The sequence below is a fragment of the Manacus candei genome, unplaced genomic scaffold (assembly GCF_025592945.1).
Source record: "Manacus candei isolate 608988 ecotype Guabito, Panama unplaced genomic scaffold, ASM2559294v1 h1tg000334l, whole genome shotgun sequence".
Classification (NCBI taxonomy): domain Eukaryota; kingdom Metazoa; phylum Chordata; class Aves; order Passeriformes; family Pipridae; genus Manacus; species Manacus candei.
This window is the reverse complement of record NW_026138382.1, coordinates 94,679-113,914: the sequence shown is the minus strand read 5'-3', so window position 1 is coordinate 113,914 and position 19,236 is coordinate 94,679. Positions and strand designations below refer to the sequence as shown.

General features: G+C 71.0%; 1 long non-coding RNA gene across 2 annotated transcripts in view; it reads left to right on the top strand.

Moving 5' to 3' along the window:
* The window catches only part of LOC127465191 (uncharacterized), a 143,071-nt gene that overhangs the window by 104,447 nt on the left and 19,388 nt on the right, over nt 1–19,236 (top strand). The gene's annotated exons all lie outside the window — the stretch shown is intronic.

The window sequence follows — 19,236 nt, the reverse complement described above, 5'->3', positions numbered from 1 at the left end:
GAGCCCCGGGCAGAAACGGCGGCGCCTCGGCGCCCGCCGAGGGCCTCTGCTAAGCGCTTGGAAGCCGCTCGAGCCGCCCGACTCGGAGAGCGCCTCGAGCCGACGAGCCCGGACACCAGGTCTACTCGCCGGGCTCGGCCAAAAAAGGTCTAGCCGCTTGCTCGGACACCAGGTCTACCCGCCGGGCTCGGACAAAAGGTCTACCCGCCGGGCTCGGACACCAGGTCTACCCGCCCGAGTCGGGCACCGGCTCTACCCGCCGGGCTCAGAGAGCAGCTCTACCCGCCGGCACCCCCGCCGCCGAGCCCAGTCGGCCGCCGCCCTGCCACCTTAAGAGAGTCCCGGCTACTCCCCCTTTTTACCCGCGCCGCAGACAACGCCCTTTCTTTCCCACTCGGAGCCCCGGGCAGAAACGGCGGCGCCTCGGCGCCCGCCGAGGGCCTCGGCTAAGCGCTTGGAAGCCGCTCGAGCCGCCCGAGTCGGAGAACGCCTCGAGCCGACGAGCCCGGACACCAGGTCTACCCGCCGGGCTCGGACAAAAGGTCTACCCGCCGGGCTCGGACACCAGGTCTACCCGCCCGAGTCGGGCACCGGCTCTACCCGCCGGGCTCAGAGAGCAGCTCTACCCGCCGGCACCCCCGCCGCCGAGCCCAGTCGGCCGCCGCCCTGCCACCCCTTAAGAGAGTCCCGGCTACTCCCCCTTTTTACCCGCGCCGCAGACAACGCCCTTTCTTTCCCACTCGGAGCCCCGGGCAGAAACGGCGGCGCCTCGGCGCCCGCCGAGGGCCTCTGCTAAGCGCTTGGAAGCCGCTCGAGCCGCCCGACTCGGAGAGCGCCTCGAGCCGACGAGCCCGGACACCAGGTCTACTCGCCGGGCTCGGCCAAAAAAGGTCTAGCCGCTTGCTCGGACACCAGGTCTACCCGCCGGGCTCGGACAAAAGGTCTACCCGCCGGGCTCGGACACCAGGTCTACCCGCCCGAGTCGGGCACCGGCTCTACCCGCCGGGCTCAGAGAGCAGCTCTACCCGCCGGCACCCCCGCCGCCGAGCCCAGTCGGCCGCCGCCCTGCCACCTTAAGAGAGTCCCGGCTACTCCCCCTTTTTACCCGCGCCGCAGACAACGCCCTTTCTTTCCCACTCGGAGCCCCGGGCAGAAACGGCGGCGCCTCGGCGCCCGCCGAGGGCCTCTGCTAAGCGCTTGGAAGCCGCTCGAGCCGCCCGACTCGGAGAGCGCCTCGAGCCGACGAGCCCGGACACCAGGTCTACTCGCCGGGCTCGGCCAAAAAAGGTCTAGCCGCTTGCTCGGACACCAGGTCTACCCGCCGGGCTCGGACAAAAGGTCTACCCGCCGGGCTCGGACACCAGGTCTACCCGCCCGAGTCGGGCACCGGCTCTACCCGCCGGGCTCAGAGAGCAGCTCTACCCGCCGGCACCCCCGCCGCCGAGCCCAGTCGGCCGCCGCCCTGCCACCCCTTACGAGAGTCCCGGCTACTCCCCCTTTTTACCCGCGCCGCAGACAACGCCCTTTCTTTCCCACTCGGAGCCCCGGGCAGAAACGGCGGCGCCTCGGCGCCCGCCGAGGGCCTCTGCTAAGCGCTTGGAAGCCGCTCGAGCCGCCCGACTCGGAGAGCGCCTCGAGCCGACGAGCCCGGACACCAGGTCTACTCGCCGGGCTCGGCCAAAAAAGGTCTAGCCGCTTGCTCGGACACCAGGTCTACCCGCCGGGCTCGGACAAAAGGTCTACCCGCCGGGCTCGGACACCAGGTCTACCCGCCCGAGTCGGGCACCGGCTCTACCCGCCGGGCTCAGAGAGCAGCTCTACCCGCCGGCACCCCCGCCGCCGAGCCCAGTCGGCCGCCGCCCTGCCACCTTAAGAGAGTCCCGGCTACTCCCCCTTTTTACCCGCGCCGCAGACAACGCCCTTTCTTTCCCACTCGGAGCCCCGGGCAGAAACGGCGGCGCCTCGGCGCCCGCCGAGGGCCTCGGCTAAGCGCTTGGAAGCCGCTCGAGCCGCCCGAGTCGGAGAACGCCTCGAGCCGACGAGCCCGGACACCAGGTCTACCCGCCGGGCTCGGACAAAAGGTCTACCCGCCGGGCTCGGACACCAGGTCTACCCGCCCGAGTCGGGCACCGGCTCTACCCGCCGGGCTCAGAGAGTAGCTCTACCCGCCGGCACCCCCGCCGCCGAGCCCAGTCGGCCGCCGCCCTGCCACCTTAAGAGAGTCCCGGCTACTCCCCCTTTTTACCCGCGCCGCAGACAACGCCCTTTCTTTCCCACTCGGAGCCCCGGGCAGAAACGGCGGCGCCTCGGCGCCCGCCGAGGGCCTCGGCTAAGCGCTTGGAAGCCGCTCGAGCCGCCCGAGTCGGAGAACGCCTCGAGCCGACGAGCCCGGACACCAGGTCTACTCGCCGGGCTCGGACAAAAGGTCTACCCGCCGGGCTCGGACACCAGGTCTACCCGCCCGAGTCGGGCACCGGCTCTACCCGCCGGGCTCAGAGAGCAGCTCTACCCGCCGGCACCCCCGCCGCCGAGCCCAGTCGGCCGCCGCCCTGCCACCCCTTAAGAGAGTCCCGGCTACTCCCCCTTTTTACCCGCGCCGCAGACAACGCCCTTTCTTTCCCACTCGGAGCCCCGGGCAGAAACGGCGGCGCCTCGGCGCCCGCCGAGGGCCTCTGCTAAGCGCTTGGAAGCCGCTCGAGCCGCCCGACTCGGAGAGCGCCTCGAGCCGACGAGCCCGGACACCAGGTCTACTCGCCGGGCTCGGCCAAAAAAGGTCTAGCCGCTTGCTCGGACACCAGGTCTACCCGCCGGGCTCGGACAAAAGGTCTACCCGCCGGGCTCGGACACCAGGTCTACCCGCCCGAGTCGGGCACCGGCTCTACCCGCCGGGCTCAGAGAGCAGCTCTACCCGCCGGCACCCCCGCCGCCGAGCCCAGTCGGCCGCCGCCCTGCCACCCCTTAAGAGAGTCCCGGCTACTCCCCCTTTTTACCCGCGCCGCAGACAACGCCCTTTCTTTCCCACTCGGAGCCCCGGGCAGAAACGGCGGCGCCTCGGCGCCCGCCGAGGGCCTCTGCTAAGCGCTTGGAAGCCGCTCGAGCCGCCCGAGTCGGAGAACGCCTCGAGCCGACGAGCCCGGACACCAGGTCTACTCGCCGGGCTCGGCCAAAAAAGGTCTAGCCGCTTGCTCGGACACCAGGTCTACCCGCCGGGCTCGGACAAAAGGTCTCCCCGCCGGGCTCGGACACCAGGTCTACCCGCCCGAGTCGGGCACCGGCTCTACCCGCCGGGCTCAGAGAGCAGCTCTACCCACCGGCACCCCCGCCGCCGAACCCAGTCGGCCGCCGCCCTGCCACCTTAAGAGAGTCCCGGCTACTCCCCCTTTTTACCCGCGCCGCAGACAACGCCCTTTCTTTCCCACTCGGAGCCCCGGGCAGAAACGGCGGCGCCTCGGCGCCCGCCGAGGGCCTCTGCTAAGCGCTTGGAAGCCGCTCGAGCCGCCCGACTCGGAGAGCGCCTCGAGCCGACGAGCCCGGACACCAGGTCTACTCGCCGGGCTCGGCCAAAAAAGGTCTAGCCGCTTGCTCGGACACCAGGTCTACCCGCCGGGCTCGGACAAAAGGTCTACCCGCCGGGCTCGGACACCAGGTCTACCCGCCCGAGTCGGGCACCGGCTCTACCCGCCGGGCTCAGAGAGCAGCTCTACCCACCGGCACCCCCGCCGCCGAACCCAGTCGGCCGCCGCCCTGCCACCTTAAGAGAGTCCCGGCTACTCCCCCTTTTTACCCGCGCCGCAGACAACGCCCTTTCTTTCCCACTCGGAGCCCCGGGCAGAAACGGCGGCGCCTCGGCGCCCGCCGAGGGCCTCGGCTAAGCGCTTGGAAGCCGCTCGAGCCGCCCGAGTCGGAGAACGCCTCGAGCCGACGAGCCCGGACACCAGGTCTACTCGCCGGGCTCGGACAAAAGGTCTACCCGCCGGGCTCGGACACCAGGTCTACCCGCCCGAGTCGGGCACCGGCTCTACCCGCCGGGCTCAGAGAGCAGCTCTACCCGCCGGCACCCCCGCCGCCGAGCCCAGTCGGCCGCCGCCCTGCCACCCCTTAAGAGAGTCCCGGCTACTCCCCCTTTTTACCCGCGCCGCAGACAACGCCCTTTCTTTCCCACTCGGAGCCCCGGGCAGAAACGGCGGCGCCTCGGCGCCCGCCGAGGGCCTCTGCTAAGCGCTTGGAAGCCGCTCGAGCCGCCCGACTCGGAGAGCGCCTCGAGCCGACGAGCCCGGACACCAGGTCTACTCGCCGGGCTCGGCCAAAAAAGGTCTAGCCGCTTGCTCGGACACCAGGTCTACCCGCCGGGCTCGGACAAAAGGTCTACCCGCCGGGCTCGGACACCAGGTCTACCCGCCCGAGTCGGGCACCGGCTCTACCCGCCGGGCTCAGAGAGCAGCTCTACCCGCCGGCACCCCCGCCGCGAGCCCAGTCGGCCGCCGCCCTGCCACCCCTTAAGAGAGTCCCGGCTACTCCCCCTTTTTACCCGCGCCGCAGACAACGCCCTTTCTTTCCCACTCGGAGCCCCGGGCAGAAACGGCGGCGCCTCGGCGCCCGCCGAGGGCCTCTGCTAAGCGCTTGGAAGCCGCTCGAGCCGCCCGACTCGGAGAGCGCCTCGAGCCGACGAGCCCGGACACCAGGTCTACTCGCCGGGCTCGGCCAAAAAAGGTCTAGCCGCTTGCTCGGACACCAGGTCTACCCGCCGGGCTCGGACAAAAGGTCTACCCGCCGGGCTCGGACACCAGGTCTACCCGCCCGAGTCGGGCACCGGCTCTACCCGCCGGGCTCAGAGAGCAGCTCTACCCGCCGGCACCCCCGCCGCCGAGCCCAGTCGGCCGCCGCCCTGCCACCCCTTACGAGAGTCCCGGCTACTCCCCCTTTTTACCCGCGCCGCAGACAACGCCCTTTCTTTCCCACTCGGAGCCCCGGGCAGAAACGGCGGCGCCTCGGCGCCCGCCGAGGGCCTCTGCTAAGCGCTTGGAAGCCGCTCGAGCCGCCCGACTCGGAGAGCGCCTCGAGCCGACGAGCCCGGACACCAGGTCTACTCGCCGGGCTCGGCCAAAAAAGGTCTAGCCGCTTGCTCGGACACCAGGTCTACCCGCCGGGCTCGGACAAAAGGTCTACCCGCCGGGCTCGGACACCAGGTCTACCCGCCCGAGTCGGGCACCGGCTCTACCCGCCGGGCTCAGAGAGCAGCTCTACCCGCCGGCACCCCCGCCGCCGAGCCCAGTCGGCCGCCGCCCTGCCACCTCCTTAAGAGAGTCCCGGCTACTCCCCCTTTTTACCCGCGCCGCAGACAACGCCCTTTCTTTCCCACTCGGAGCCCCGGGCAGAAACGGCGGCGCCTCGGCGCCCGCCGAGGGCCTCGGCTAAGCGCTTGGAAGCCGCTCGAGCCGCCCGAGTCGGAGAACGCCTCGAGCCGACGAGCCCGGACACCAGGTCTACCCGCCGGGCTCGGACAAAAGGTCTACCCGCCGGGCTCGGACACCAGGTCTACCCGCCCGAGTCGGGCACCGGCTCTACCCGCCGGGCTCAGAGAGTAGCTCTACCCGCCGGCACCCCCGCCGCCGAGCCCAGTCGGCCGCCGCCCTGCCACCTTAAGAGAGTCCCGGCTACTCCCCCTTTTTACCCGCGCCGCAGACAACGCCCTTTCTTTCCCACTCGGAGCCCCGGGCAGAAACGGCGGCGCCTCGGCGCCCGCCGAGGGCCTCGGCTAAGCGCTTGGAAGCCGCTCGAGCCGCCCGAGTCGGAGAACGCCTCGAGCCGACGAGCCCGGACACCAGGTAAACCCGCCGGGCTCGGACAAAAGGTCTACCCGTCGGGCTCGGACACCAGGTCTACCCGCCCGAGTCGGGCACCGGCTCTACCCGCCGGGCTCAGAGAGCAGCTCTACCCGCCGGCACCCCCGCCGCCGAGCCCAGTCGGCCGCCGCCCTGCCACCTTAAGAGAGTCCCGGCTACTCCCCCTTTTTACCCGCGCCGCAGACAACGCCCTTTCTTTCCCACTCGGAGCCCCGGGCAGAAACGGCGGCGCCTCGGCGCCCGCCGAGGGCCTCGGCTAAGCGCTTGGAAGCCGCTCGAGCCGCCCGAGTCGGAGAACGCCTCGAGCCGACGAGCCCGGACACCAGGTCTACTCGCCGGGCTCGGCCAAAAAAGGTCTAGCCGCTTGCTCGGACACCAGGTCTACCCGCCGGGCTCGGACAAAAGGTCTCCCCGCCGGGCTCGGACACCAGGTCTACCCGCCCGAGTCGGGCACCGGCTCTACCCGCCGGGCTCAGAGAGCAGCTCTACCCACCGGCACCCCCGCCGCCGAACCCAGTCGGCCGCCGCCCTGCCACCTTAAGAGAGTCCCGGCTACTCCCCCTTTTTACCCGCGCCGCAGACAACGCCCTTTCTTTCCCACTCGGAGCCCCGGGCAGAAACGGCGGCGCCTCGGCGCCCGCCGAGGGCCTCTGCTAAGCGCTTGGAAGCCGCTCGAGCCGCCCGACTCGGAGAGCGCCTCGAGCCGACGAGCCCGGACACCAGGTCTACTCGCCGGGCTCGGCCAAAAAAGGTCTAGCCGCTTGCTCGGACACCAGGTCTACCCGCCGGGCTCGGACAAAAGGTCTACCCGCCGGGCTCGGACACCAGGTCTACCCGCCCGAGTCGGGCACCGGCTCTACCCGCCGGGCTCAGAGAGCAGCTCTACCCACCGGCACCCCCGCCGCCGAACCCAGTCGGCCGCCGCCCTGCCACCTTAAGAGAGTCCCGGCTACTCCCCCTTTTTACCCGCGCCGCAGACAACGCCCTTTCTTTCCCACTCGGAGCCCCGGGCAGAAACGGCGGCGCCTCGGCGCCCGCCGAGGGCCTCGGCTAAGCGCTTGGAAGCCGCTCGAGCCGCCCGAGTCGGAGAACGCCTCGAGCCGACGAGCCCGGACACCAGGTCTACCCGCCGGGCTCGGACAAAAGGTCTACCCGTCGGGCTCGGACACCAGGTCTACCCGCCCGAGTCGGGCACCGGCTCTACCCGCCGGGCTCAGAGAGCAGCTCTACCCGCCGGCACCCCCGCCGCCGAGCCCAGTCGGCCGCCGCCCTGCCACCTTAAGAGAGTCCCGGCTACTCCCCCTTTTTACCCGCGCCGCAGACAACGCCCTTTCTTTCCCACTCGGAGCCCCGGGCAGAAACGGCGGCGCCTCGGCGCCCGCCGAGGGCCTCGGCTAAGCGCTTGGAAGCCGCTCGAGCCGCCCGAGTCGGAGAACGCCTCGAGCCGACGAGCCCGGACACCAGGTCTACTCGCCGGGCTCGGCCAAAAAAGGTCTAGCCGCTTGCTCGGACACCAGGTCTACCCGCCGGGCTCGGACAAAAGGTCTCCCCGCCGGGCTCGGACACCAGGTCTACCCGCCCGAGTCGGGCACCGGCTCTACCCGCCGGGCTCAGAGAGCAGCTCTACCCACCGGCACCCACGCCGCCGAACCCAGTCGGCCGCCGCCCTGCCACCTTAAGAGAGTCCCGGCTACTCCCCCTTTTTACCCGCGCCGCAGACAACGCCCTTTCTTTCCCACTCGGAGCCCCGGGCAGAAACGGCGGCGCCTCGGCGCCCGCCGAGGGCCTCTGCTAAGCGCTTGGAAGCCGCTCGAGCCGCCCGACTCGGAGAGCGCCTCGAGCCGACGAGCCCGGACACCAGGTCTACTCGCCGGGCTCGGACAAAAAAGGTCTAGCCGCTTGCTCGGACACCAGGTCTACCCGCCGGGCTCGGACAAAAGGTCTACCCGCCGGGCTCGGACACCAGGTCTACCCGCCCGAGTCGGGCACCGGCTCTACCCGCCGGGCTCAGAGAGCAGCTCTACCCACCGGCACCCCCGCCGCCGAACCCAGTCGGCCGCCGCCCTGCCACCTTAAGAGAGTCCCGGCTACTCCCCCTTTTTACCCGCGCCGCAGACAACGCCCTTTCTTTCCCACTCGGAGCCCCGGGCAGAAACGGCGGCGCCTCGGCGCCCGCCGAGGGCCTCTGCTAAGCGCTTGGAAGCCGCTCGAGCCGCCCGAGTCGGAGAACGCCTCGAGCCGACGAGCCCGGACACCAGGTCTACCCGCCGGGCTCGGACAAAAGGTCTACCCGCCGGGCTCGGACACCAGGTCTACCCGCCCGAGTCGGGCACCGGCTCTACCCGCCGGGCTCAGAGAGCAGCTCTACCCGCCGGCACCCCCGCCGCCGAGCCCAGTCGGCCGCCGCCCTGCCACCCCTTAAGAGAGTCCCGGCTACTCCCCCTTTTTACCCGCGCCGCAGACAACGCCCTTTCTTTCCCACTCGGAGCCCCGGGCAGAAACGGCGGCGCCTCGGCGCCCGCCGAGGGCCTCTGCTAAGCGCTTGGAAGCCGCTCGAGCCGCCCGACTCGGAGAGCGCCTCGAGCCGACGAGCCCGGACACCAGGTCTACTCGCCGGGCTCGGCCAAAAAAGGTCTAGCCGCTTGCTCGGACACCAGGTCTACCCGCCGGGCTCGGACAAAAGGTCTACCCGCCGGGCTCGGACACCAGGTCTACCCGCCCGAGTCGGGCACCGGCTCTACCCGCCGGGCTCAGAGAGCAGCTCTACCCGCCGGCACCCCCGCCGCCGAGCCCAGTCGGCCGCCGCCCTGCCACCCCTTAAGAGAGTCCCGGCTACTCCCCCTTTTTACCCGCGCCGCAGACAACGCCCTTTCTTTCCCACTCGGAGCCCCGGGCAGAAACGGCGGCGCCTCGGCGCCCGCCGAGGGCCTCTGCTAAGCGCTTGGAAGCCGCTCGAGCCGCCCGACTCGGAGAGCGCCTCGAGCCGACGAGCCCGGACACCAGGTCTACTCGCCGGGCTCGGCCAAAAAAGGTCTAGCCGCTTGCTCGGACACCAGGTCTACCCGCCGGGCTCGGACAAAAGGTCTACCCGCCGGGCTCGGACACCAGGTCTACCCGCCCGAGTCGGGCACCGGCTCTACCCGCCGGGCTCAGAGAGCAGCTCTACCCGCCGGCACCCCCGCCGCCGAGCCCAGTCGGCCGCCGCCCTGCCACCCCTTACGAGAGTCCCGGCTACTCCCCCTTTTTACCCGCGCCGCAGACAACGCCCTTTCTTTCCCACTCGGAGCCCCGGGCAGAAACGGCGGCGCCTCGGCGCCCGCCGAGGGCCTCGGCTAAGCGCTTGGAAGCCGCTCGAGCCGCCCGAGTCGGAGAACGCCTCGAGCCGACGAGCCCGGACACCAGGTCTACCCGCCGGGCTCGGACAAAAGGTCTACCCGTCGGGCTCGGACACCAGGTCTACCCGCCCGAGTCGGGCACCGGCTCTACCCGCCGGGCTCAGAGAGCAGCTCTACCCGCCGGCACCCCCGCCGCCGAGCCCAGTCGGCCGCCGCCCTGCCACCTTAAGAGAGTCCCGGCTACTCCCCCTTTTTACCCGCGCCGCAGACAACGCCCTTTCTTTCCCACTCGGAGCCCCGGGCAGAAACGGCGGCGCCTCGGCGCCCGCCGAGGGCCTCGGCTAAGCGCTTGGAAGCCGCTCGAGCCGCCCGAGTCGGAGAACGCCTCGAGCCGACGAGCCCGGACACCAGGTCTACTCGCCGGGCTCGGCCAAAAAAGGTCTAGCCGCTTGCTCGGACACCAGGTCTACCCGCCGGGCTCGGACAAAAGGTCTCCCCGCCGGGCTCGGACACCAGGTCTACCCGCCCGAGTCGGGCACCGGCTCTACCCGCCGGGCTCAGAGAGCAGCTCTACCCACCGGCACCCACGCCGCCGAACCCAGTCGGCCGCCGCCCTGCCACCTTAAGAGAGTCCCGGCTACTCCCCCTTTTTACCCGCGCCGCAGACAACGCCCTTTCTTTCCCACTCGGAGCCCCGGGCAGAAACGGCGGCGCCTCGGCGCCCGCCGAGGGCCTCTGCTAAGCGCTTGGAAGCCGCTCGAGCCGCCCGACTCGGAGAGCGCCTCGAGCCGACGAGCCCGGACACCAGGTCTACTCGCCGGGCTCGGACAAAAAAGGTCTAGCCGCTTGCTCGGACACCAGGTCTACCCGCCGGGCTCGGACAAAAGGTCTACCCGCCGGGCTCGGACACCAGGTCTACCCGCCCGAGTCGGGCACCGGCTCTACCCGCCGGGCTCAGAGAGCAGCTCTACCCACCGGCACCCCCGCCGCCGAACCCAGTCGGCCGCCGCCCTGCCACCTTAAGAGAGTCCCGGCTACTCCCCCTTTTTACCCGCGCCGCAGACAACGCCCTTTCTTTCCCACTCGGAGCCCCGGGCAGAAACGGCGGCGCCTCGGCGCCCGCCGAGGGCCTCGGCTAAGCGCTTGGAAGCCGCTCGAGCCGCCCGAGTCGGAGAACGCCTCGAGCCGACGAGCCCGGACACCAGGTCTACCCGCCGGGCTCGGACAAAAGGTCTACCCGCCGGGCTCGGACACCAGGTCTACCCGCCCGAGTCGGGCACCGGCTCTACCCGCCGGGCTCAGAGAGCAGCTCTACCCGCCGGCACCCCCGCCGCCGAGCCCAGTCGGCCGCCGCCCTGCCACCCCTTAAGAGAGTCCCGGCTACTCCCCCTTTTTACCCGCGCCGCAGACAACGCCCTTTCTTTCCCACTCGGAGCCCCGGGCAGAAACGGCGGCGCCTCGGCGCCCGCCGAGGGCCTCTGCTAAGCGCTTGGAAGCCGCTCGAGCCGCCCGACTCGGAGAGCGCCTCGAGCCGACGAGCCCGGACACCAGGTCTACTCGCCGGGCTCGGCCAAAAAAGGTCTAGCCGCTTGCTCGGACACCAGGTCTACCCGCCGGGCTCGGACAAAAGGTCTACCCGCCGGGCTCGGACACCAGGTCTACCCGCCCGAGTCGGGCACCGGCTCTACCCGCCGGGCTCAGAGAGCAGCTCTACCCGCCGGCACCCCCGCCGCCGAGCCCAGTCGGCCGCCGCCCTGCCACCCCTTAAGAGAGTCCCGGCTACTCCCCCTTTTTACCCGCGCCGCAGACAACGCCCTTTCTTTCCCACTCGGAGCCCCGGGCAGAAACGGCGGCGCCTCGGCGCCCGCCGAGGGCCTCTGCTAAGCGCTTGGAAGCCGCTCGAGCCGCCCGACTCGGAGAGCGCCTCGAGCCGACGAGCCCGGACACCAGGTCTACTCGCCGGGCTCGGCCAAAAAAGGTCTAGCCGCTTGCTCGGACACCAGGTCTACCCGCCGGGCTCGGACAAAAGGTCTACCCGCCGGGCTCGGACACCAGGTCTACCCGCCCGAGTCGGGCACCGGCTCTACCCGCCGGGCTCAGAGAGCAGCTCTACCCGCCGGCACCCCCGCCGCCGAGCCCAGTCGGCCGCCGCCCTGCCACCCCTTACGAGAGTCCCGGCTACTCCCCCTTTTTACCCGCGCCGCAGACAACGCCCTTTCTTTCCCACTCGGAGCCCCGGGCAGAAACGGCGGCGCCTCGGCGCCCGCCGAGGGCCTCTGCTAAGCGCTTGGAAGCCGCTCGAGCCGCCCGACTCGGAGAGCGCCTCGAGCCGACGAGCCCGGACACCAGGTCTACTCGCCGGGCTCGGCCAAAAAAGGTCTAGCCGCTTGCTCGGACACCAGGTCTACCCGCCGGGCTCGGACAAAAGGTCTACCCGCCGGGCTCGGACACCAGGTCTACCCGCCCGAGTCGGGCACCGGCTCTACCCGCCGGGCTCAGAGAGCAGCTCTACCCACCGGCACCCCCGCCGCCGAACCCAGTCGGCCGCCGCCCTGCCACCTTAAGAGAGTCCCGGCTACTCCCCCTTTTTACCCGCGCCGCAGACAACGCCCTTTCTTTCCCACTCGGAGCCCCGGGCAGAAACGGCGGCGCCTCGGCGCCCGCCGAGGGCCTCGGCTAAGCGCTTGGAAGCCGCTCGAGCCGCCCGAGTCGGAGAACGCCTCGAGCCGACGAGCCCGGACACCAGGTCTACCCGCCGGGCTCGGACAAAAGGTCTCCCCGCCGGGCTCGGACACCAGGTCTACCCGCCCGAGTCGGGCACCGGCTCTACCCGCCGGGCTCAGAGAGCAGCTCTACCCGCCGGCACCCCCGCCGCCGAGCCCAGTCGGCCGCCGCCCTGCCACCCCTTAAGAGAGTCCCGGCTACTCCCCCTTTTTACCCGCGCCGCAGACAACGCCCTTTCTTTCCCACTCGGAGCCCCGGGCAGAAACGGCGGCGCCTCGGCGCCCGCCGAGGGCCTCTGCTAAGCGCTTGGAAGCCGCTCGAGCCGCCCGACTCGGAGAGCGCCTCGAGCCGACGAGCCCGGACACCAGGTCTACTCGCCGGGCTCGGCCAAAAAAGGTCTAGCCGCTTGCTCGGACACCAGGTCTACCCGCCGGGCTCGGACAAAAGGTCTACCCGCCGGGCTCGGACACCAGGTCTACCCGCCCGAGTCGGGCACCGGCTCTACCCGCCGGGCTCAGAGAGCAGCTCTACCCGCCGGCACCCCCGCCGCCGAGCCCAGTCGGCCGCCGCCCTGCCCCCCCTTAAGAGAGTCCCGGCTACTCCCCCTTTTTACCCGCGCCGCAGACAACGCCCTTTCTTTCCCACTCGGAGCCCCGGGCAGAAACGGCGGCGCCTCGGCGCCCGCCGAGGGCCTCTGCTAAGCGCTTGGAAGCCGCTCGAGCCGCCCGACTCGGAGAGCGCCTCGAGCCGACGAGCCCGGACACCAGGTCTACTCGCCGGGCTCGGCCAAAAAAGGTCTAGCCGCTTGCTCGGACACCAGGTCTACCCGCCGGGCTCGGACAAAAGGTCTACCCGCCGGGCTCGGACACCAGGTCTACCCGCCCGAGTCGGGCACCGGCTCTACCCGCCGGGCTCAGAGAGCAGCTCTACCCGCCGGCACCCCCGCCGCCGAGCCCAGTCGGCCGCCGCCCTGCCACCCCTTACGAGAGTCCCGGCTACTCCCCCTTTTTACCCGCGCCGCAGACAACGCCCTTTCTTTCCCACTCGGAGCCCCGGGCAGAAACGGCGGCGCCTCGGCGCCCGCCGAGGGCCTCTGCTAAGCGCTTGGAAGCCGCTCGAGCCGCCCGACTCGGAGAGCGCCTCGAGCCGACGAGCCCGGACACCAGGTCTACTCGCCGGGCTCGGCCAAAAAAGGTCTAGCCGCTTGCTCGGACACCAGGTCTACCCGCCGGGCTCGGACAAAAGGTCTACCCGCCGGGCTCGGACACCAGGTCTACCCGCCCGAGTCGGGCACCGGCTCTACCCGCCGGGCTCAGAGAGCAGCTCTACCCGCCGGCACCCCCGCCGCCGAGCCCAGTCGGCCGCCGCCCTGCCACCTTAAGAGAGTCCCGGCTACTCCCCCTTTTTACCCGCGCCGCAGACAACGCCCTTTCTTTCCCACTCGGAGCCCCGGGCAGAAACGGCGGCGCCTCGGCGCCCGCCGAGGGCCTCTGCTAAGCGCTTGGAAGCCGCTCGAGCCGCCCGACTCGGAGAGCGCCTCGAGCCGACGAGCCCGGACACCAGGTCTACTCGCCGGGCTCGGCCAAAAAAGGTCTAGCCGCTTGCTCGGACACCAGGTCTACCCGCCGGGCTCGGACAAAAGGTCTACCCGCCGGGCTCGGACACCAGGTCTACCCGCCCGAGTCGGGCACCGGCTCTACCCGCCGGGCTCAGAGAGCAGCTCTACCCGCCGGCACCCCCGCCGCCGAGCCCAGTCGGCCGCCGCCCTGCCACCTTAAGAGAGTCCCGGCTACTCCCCCTTTTTACCCGCGCCGCAGACAACGCCCTTTCTTTCCCACTCGGAGCCCCGGGCAGAAACGGCGGCGCCTCGGCGCCCGCCGAGGGCCTCGGCTAAGCGCTTGGAAGCCGCTCGAGCCGCCCGAGTCGGAGAACGCCTCGAGCCGACGAGCCCGGACACCAGGTCTACCCGCCGGGCTCGGACAAAAGGTCTACCCGTCGGGCTCGGACACCAGGTCTACCCGCCCGAGTCGGGCACCGGCTCTACCCGCCGGGCTCAGAGAGCAGCTCTACCCGCCGGCACCCCCGCCGCCGAGCCCAGTCGGCCGCCGCCCTGCCACCTTAAGAGAGTCCCGGCTACTCCCCCTTTTTACCCGCGCCGCAGACAACGCCCTTTCTTTCCCACTCGGAGCCCCGGGCAGAAACGGCGGCGCCTCGGCGCCCGCCGAGGGCCTCGGCTAAGCGCTTGGAAGCCGCTCGAGCCGCCCGAGTCGGAGAACGCCTCGAGCCGACGAGCCCGGACACCAGGTCTACTCGCCGGGCTCGGCCAAAAAAGGTCTAGCCGCTTGCTCGGACACCAGGTCTACCCGCCGGGCTCGGACAAAAGGTCTCCCCGCCGGGCTCGGACACCAGGTCTACCCGCCCGAGTCGGGCACCGGCTCTACCCGCCGGGCTCAGAGAGCAGCTCTACCCACCGGCACCCCCGCCGCCGAACCCAGTCGGCCGCCGCCCTGCCACCTTAAGAGAGTCCCGGCTACTCCCCCTTTTTACCCGCGCCGCAGACAACGCCCTTTCTTTCCCACTCGGAGCCCCGGGCAGAAACGGCGGCGCCTCGGCGCCCGCCGAGGGCCTCTGCTAAGCGCTTGGAAGCCGCTCGAGCCGCCCGACTCGGAGAGCGCCTCGAGCCGACGAGCCCGGACACCAGGTCTACTCGCCGGGCTCGGCCAAAAAAGGTCTAGCCGCTTGCTCGGACACCAGGTCTACCCGCCGGGCTCGGACAAAAGGTCTACCCGCCGGGCTCGGACACCAGGTCTACCCGCCCGAGTCGGGCACCGGCTCTACCCGCCGGGCTCAGAGAGCAGCTCTACCCACCGGCACCCCCGCCGCCGAACCCAGTCGGCCGCCGCCCTGCCACCTTAAGAGAGTCCCGGCTACTCCCCCTTTTTACCCGCGCCGCAGACAACGCCCTTTCTTTCCCACTCGGAGCCCCGGGCAGAAACGGCGGCGCCTCGGCGCCCGCCGAGGGCCTCGGCTAAGCGCTTGGAAGCCGCTCGAGCCGCCCGAGTCGGAGAACGCCTCGAGCCGACGAGCCCGGACACCAGGTCTACTCGCCGGGCTCGGACAAAAGGTCTACCCGCCGGGCTCGGACACCAGGTCTACCCGCCCGAGTCGGGCACCGGCTCTACCCGCCGGGCTCAGAGAGCAGCTCTACCCGCCGGCACCCCCGCCGCCGAGCCCAGTCGGCCGCCGCCCTGCCACCTTAAGAGAGTCCCGGCTACTCCCCCTTTTTACCCGCGCCGCAGACAACGCCCTTTCTTTCCCACTCGGAGCCCCGGGCAGAAACGGCGGCGCCTCGGCGCCCGCCGAGGGCCTCGGCTAAGCGCTTGGAAGCCGCTCGAGCCGCCCGAGTCGGAGAACGCCTCGAGCCGACGAGCCCGGACACCAGGTCTACTCGCCGGGCTCGGCCAAAAAAGGTCTAGCCGCTTGCTCGGACACCAGGTCTACCCGCCGGGCTCGGACAAAAGGTCTCCCCGCCGGGCTCGGACACCAGGTCTACCCGCCCGAGTCGGGCACCGGCTCTACCCGCCGGGCTCAGAGAGCAGCTCTACCCACCGGCACCCACGCCGCCGAACCCAGTCGGCCGCCGCCCTGCCACCTTAAGAGAGTCCCGGCTACTCCCCCTTTTTACCCGCGCCGCAGACAACGCCCTTTCTTTCCCACTCGGAGCCCCGGGCAGAAACGGCGGCGCCTCGGCGCCCGCCGAGGGCCTCTGCTAAGCGCTTGGAAGCCGCTCGAGCCGCCCGACTCGGAGAGCGCCTCGAGCCGACGAGCCCGGACACCAGGTCTACTCGCCGGGCTCGGACAAAAAAGGTCTAGCCGCTTGCTCGGACACCAGGTCTACCCGCCGGGCTCGGACAAAAGGTCTACCCGCCGGGCTCGGACACCAGGTCTACCCGCCCGAGTCGGGCACCGGCTCTACCCGCCGGGCTCAGAGAGCAGCTCTACCCACCGGCACCCCCGCCGCCGAACCCAGTCGGCCGCCGCCCTGCCACCTTAAGAGAGTCCCGGCTACTCCCCCTTTTTACCCGCGCCGCAGACAACGCCCTTTCTTTCCCACTCGGAGCCCCGGGCAGAAACGGCGGCGCCTCGGCGCCCGCCGAGGGCCTCTGCTAAGCGCTTGGAAGCCGCTCGAGCCGCCCGAGTCGGAGAACGCCTCGAGCCGACGAGCCCGGACACCAGGTCTACCCGCCGGGCTCGGACAAAAGGTCTACCCGCCGGGCTCGGACACCAGGTCTACCCGCCCGAGTCGGGCACCGGCTCTACCCGCCGGGCTCAGAGAGCAGCTCTACCCGCCGGCACCCCCGCCGCCGAGCCCAGTCGGCCGCCGCCCTGCCACCCCTTAAGAGAGTCCCGGCTACTCCCCCTTTTTACCCGCGCCGCAGACAACGCCCTTTCTTTCCCACTCGGAGCCCCGGGCAGAAACGGCGGCGCCTCGGCGCCCGCCGAGGGCCTCTGCTAAGCGCTTGGAAGCCGCTCGAGCCGCCCGACTCGGAGAGCGCCTCGAGCCGACGAGCCCGGACACCAGGTCTACTCGCCGGGCTCGGCCAAAAAAGGTCTAGCCGCTTGCTCGGACACCAGGTCTACCCGCCGGGCTCGGACAAAAGGTCTACCCGCCGGGCTCGGACACCAGGTCTACCCGCCCGAGTCGGGCACCGGCTCTACCCGCCGGGCTCAGAGAGCAGCTCTACCCGCCGGCACCCCCGCCGCCGAGCCCAGTCGGCCGCCGCCCTGCCACCCCTTAAGAGAGTCCCGGCTACTCCCCCTTTTTACCCGCGCCGCAGACAACGCCCTTTCTTTCCCACTCGGAGCCCCGGGCAGAAACGGCGGCGCCTCGGCGCCCGCCGAGGGCCTCTGCTAAGCGCTTGGAAGCCGCTCGAGCCGCCCGACTCGGAGAGCGCCTCGAGCCGACGAGCCCGGACACCAGGTCTACTCGCCGGGCTCGGCCAAAAAAGGTCTAGCCGCTTGCTCGGACACCAGGTCTACCCGCCGGGCTCGGACAAAAGGTCTACCCGCCGGGCTCGGACACCAGGTCTACCCGCCCGAGTCGGGCACCGGCTCTACCCGCCGGGCTCAGAGAGCAGCTCTACCCGCCGGCACCCCCGCCGCCGAGCCCAGTCGGCCGCCGCCCTGCCACCCCTTACGAGAGTCCCGGCTACTCCCCCTTTTTACCCGCGCCGCAGACAACGCCCTTTCTTTCCCACTCGGAGCCCCGGGCAGAAACGGCGGCGCCTCGGCGCCCGCCGAGGGCCTCGGCTAAGCGCTTGGAAGCCGCTCGAGCCGCCCGAGTCGGAGAACGCCTCGAGCCGACGAGCCCGGACACCAGGTCTACCCGCCGGGCTCGGACAAAAGGTCTACCCGTCGGGCTCGGACACCAGGTCTACCCGCCCGAGTCGGGCACCGGCTCTACCCGCCGGGCTCAGAGAGCAGCTCTACCCGCCGGCACCCCCGCCGCCGAGCCCAGTCGGCCGCCGCCCTGCCACCTTAAGAGAGTCCCGGCTACTCCCCCTTTTTACCCGCGCCGCAGACAACGCCCTTTCTTTCCCACTCGGAGCCCCGGGCAGAAACGGCGGCGCCTCGGCGCCCGCCGAGGGCCTCGGCTAAGCGCTTGGAAGCCGCTCGAGCCGCCCGAGTCGGAGAACGCCTCGAGCCGACGAGCCCGGACACCAGGTCTACTCGCCGGGCTCGGCCAAAAAAGGTCTAGCCGCTTGCTCGGACACCAGGTCTACCCGCCGGGCTCGGACAAAAGGTCTCCCCGCCGGGCTCGGACACCAGGTCTACCCGCCCGAGTCGGGCACCGGCTCTACCCGCCGGGCTCAGAGAGCAGCTCTACCCACCGGCACCCACGCCGCCGAACCCAGTCGGCCGCCGCCCTGCCACCTTAAGAGAGTCCCGGCTACTCCCCCTTTTTACCCGCGCCGCAGACAACGCCCTTTCTTTCCCACTCGGAGCCCCGGGCAGAAACGGCGGCGCCTCGGCGCCCGCCGAGGGCCTCTGCTAAGCGCTTGGAAGCCGCTCGAGCCGCCCGACTCGGAGAGCGCCTCGAGCCGACGAGCCCGGACACCAGGTCTACTCGCCGGGCTCGGACAAAAAAGGTCTAGCCGCTTGCTCGGACACCAGGTCTACCCGCCGGGCTCGGACAAAAGGTCTACCCGCCGGGCTCGGACACCAGGTCTACCCGCCCGAGTCGGGCACCGGCTCTACCCGCCGGGCTCAGAGAGCAGCTCTACCCACCGGCACCCCCGCCGCCGAACCCAGTCGGCCGCCGCCCTGCCACCTTAAGAGAGTCCCGGCTACTCCCCCTTTTTACCCGCGCCGCAGACAACGCCCTTTCTTTCCCACTCGGAGCCCCGGGCAGAAACGGCGGCGCCTCGGCGCCCGCCGAGGGCCTCGGCTAAGCGCTTGGAAGCCGCTCGAGCCGCCCGAGTCGGAGAACGCCTCGAGCCGACGAGCCCGGACACCAGGTCTACCCGCCGGGCTCGGACAAAAGGTCTACCCGCCGGGCTCGGACACCAGGTCTACCCGCCCGAGTCGGGCACCGGCTCTACCCGCCGGGCTCAGAGAGCAGCTCTACCCGCCGGCACCCCCGCCGCCGAGCCCAGTCGGCCGCCGCCCTGCCACCCCTTAAGAGAGTCCCGGCTACTCCCCCTTTTTACCCGCGCCGCAGACAACGCCCTTTCTTTCCCACTCGGAGCCCCGGGCAGAAACGGCGGCGCCTCGGCGCCCGCCGAGGGCCTCTGCTAAGCGCTTGGAAGCCGCTCGAGCCGCCCGACTCGGAGAGCGCCTCGAGCCGACGAGCCCGGACACCAGGTCTACTCGCCGGGCTCGGCCAAAAAAGGTCTAGCCGCTTGCTCGGACACCAGGTCTACCCGCCGGGCTCGGACAAAAGGTCTACCCGCCGGGCTCGGACACCAGGTCTACCCGCCCGAGTCGGGCACCGGCTCTACCCGCCGGGCTCAGAGAGCAGCTCTACCCGCCGGCACCCCCGCCGCCGAGCCCAGTCGGCCGCCGCCCTGCCACCCCTTAAGAGAGTCCCGGCTACTCCCCCTTTTTACCCGCGCCGCAGACAACGCCCTTTCTTTCCCACTCGGAGCCCCGGGCAGAAACGGCGGCGCCTCGGCGCCCGCCGAGGGCCTCTGCTAAGCGCTTGGAAGCCGCTCGAGCCGCCCGACTCGGAGAGCGCCTCGAGCCGACGAGCCCGGACACCAGGTCTACTCGCCGGGCTCGGCCAAAAAAGGTCTAGCCGCTTGCTCGGACACCAGGTCTACCCGCCGGGCTCG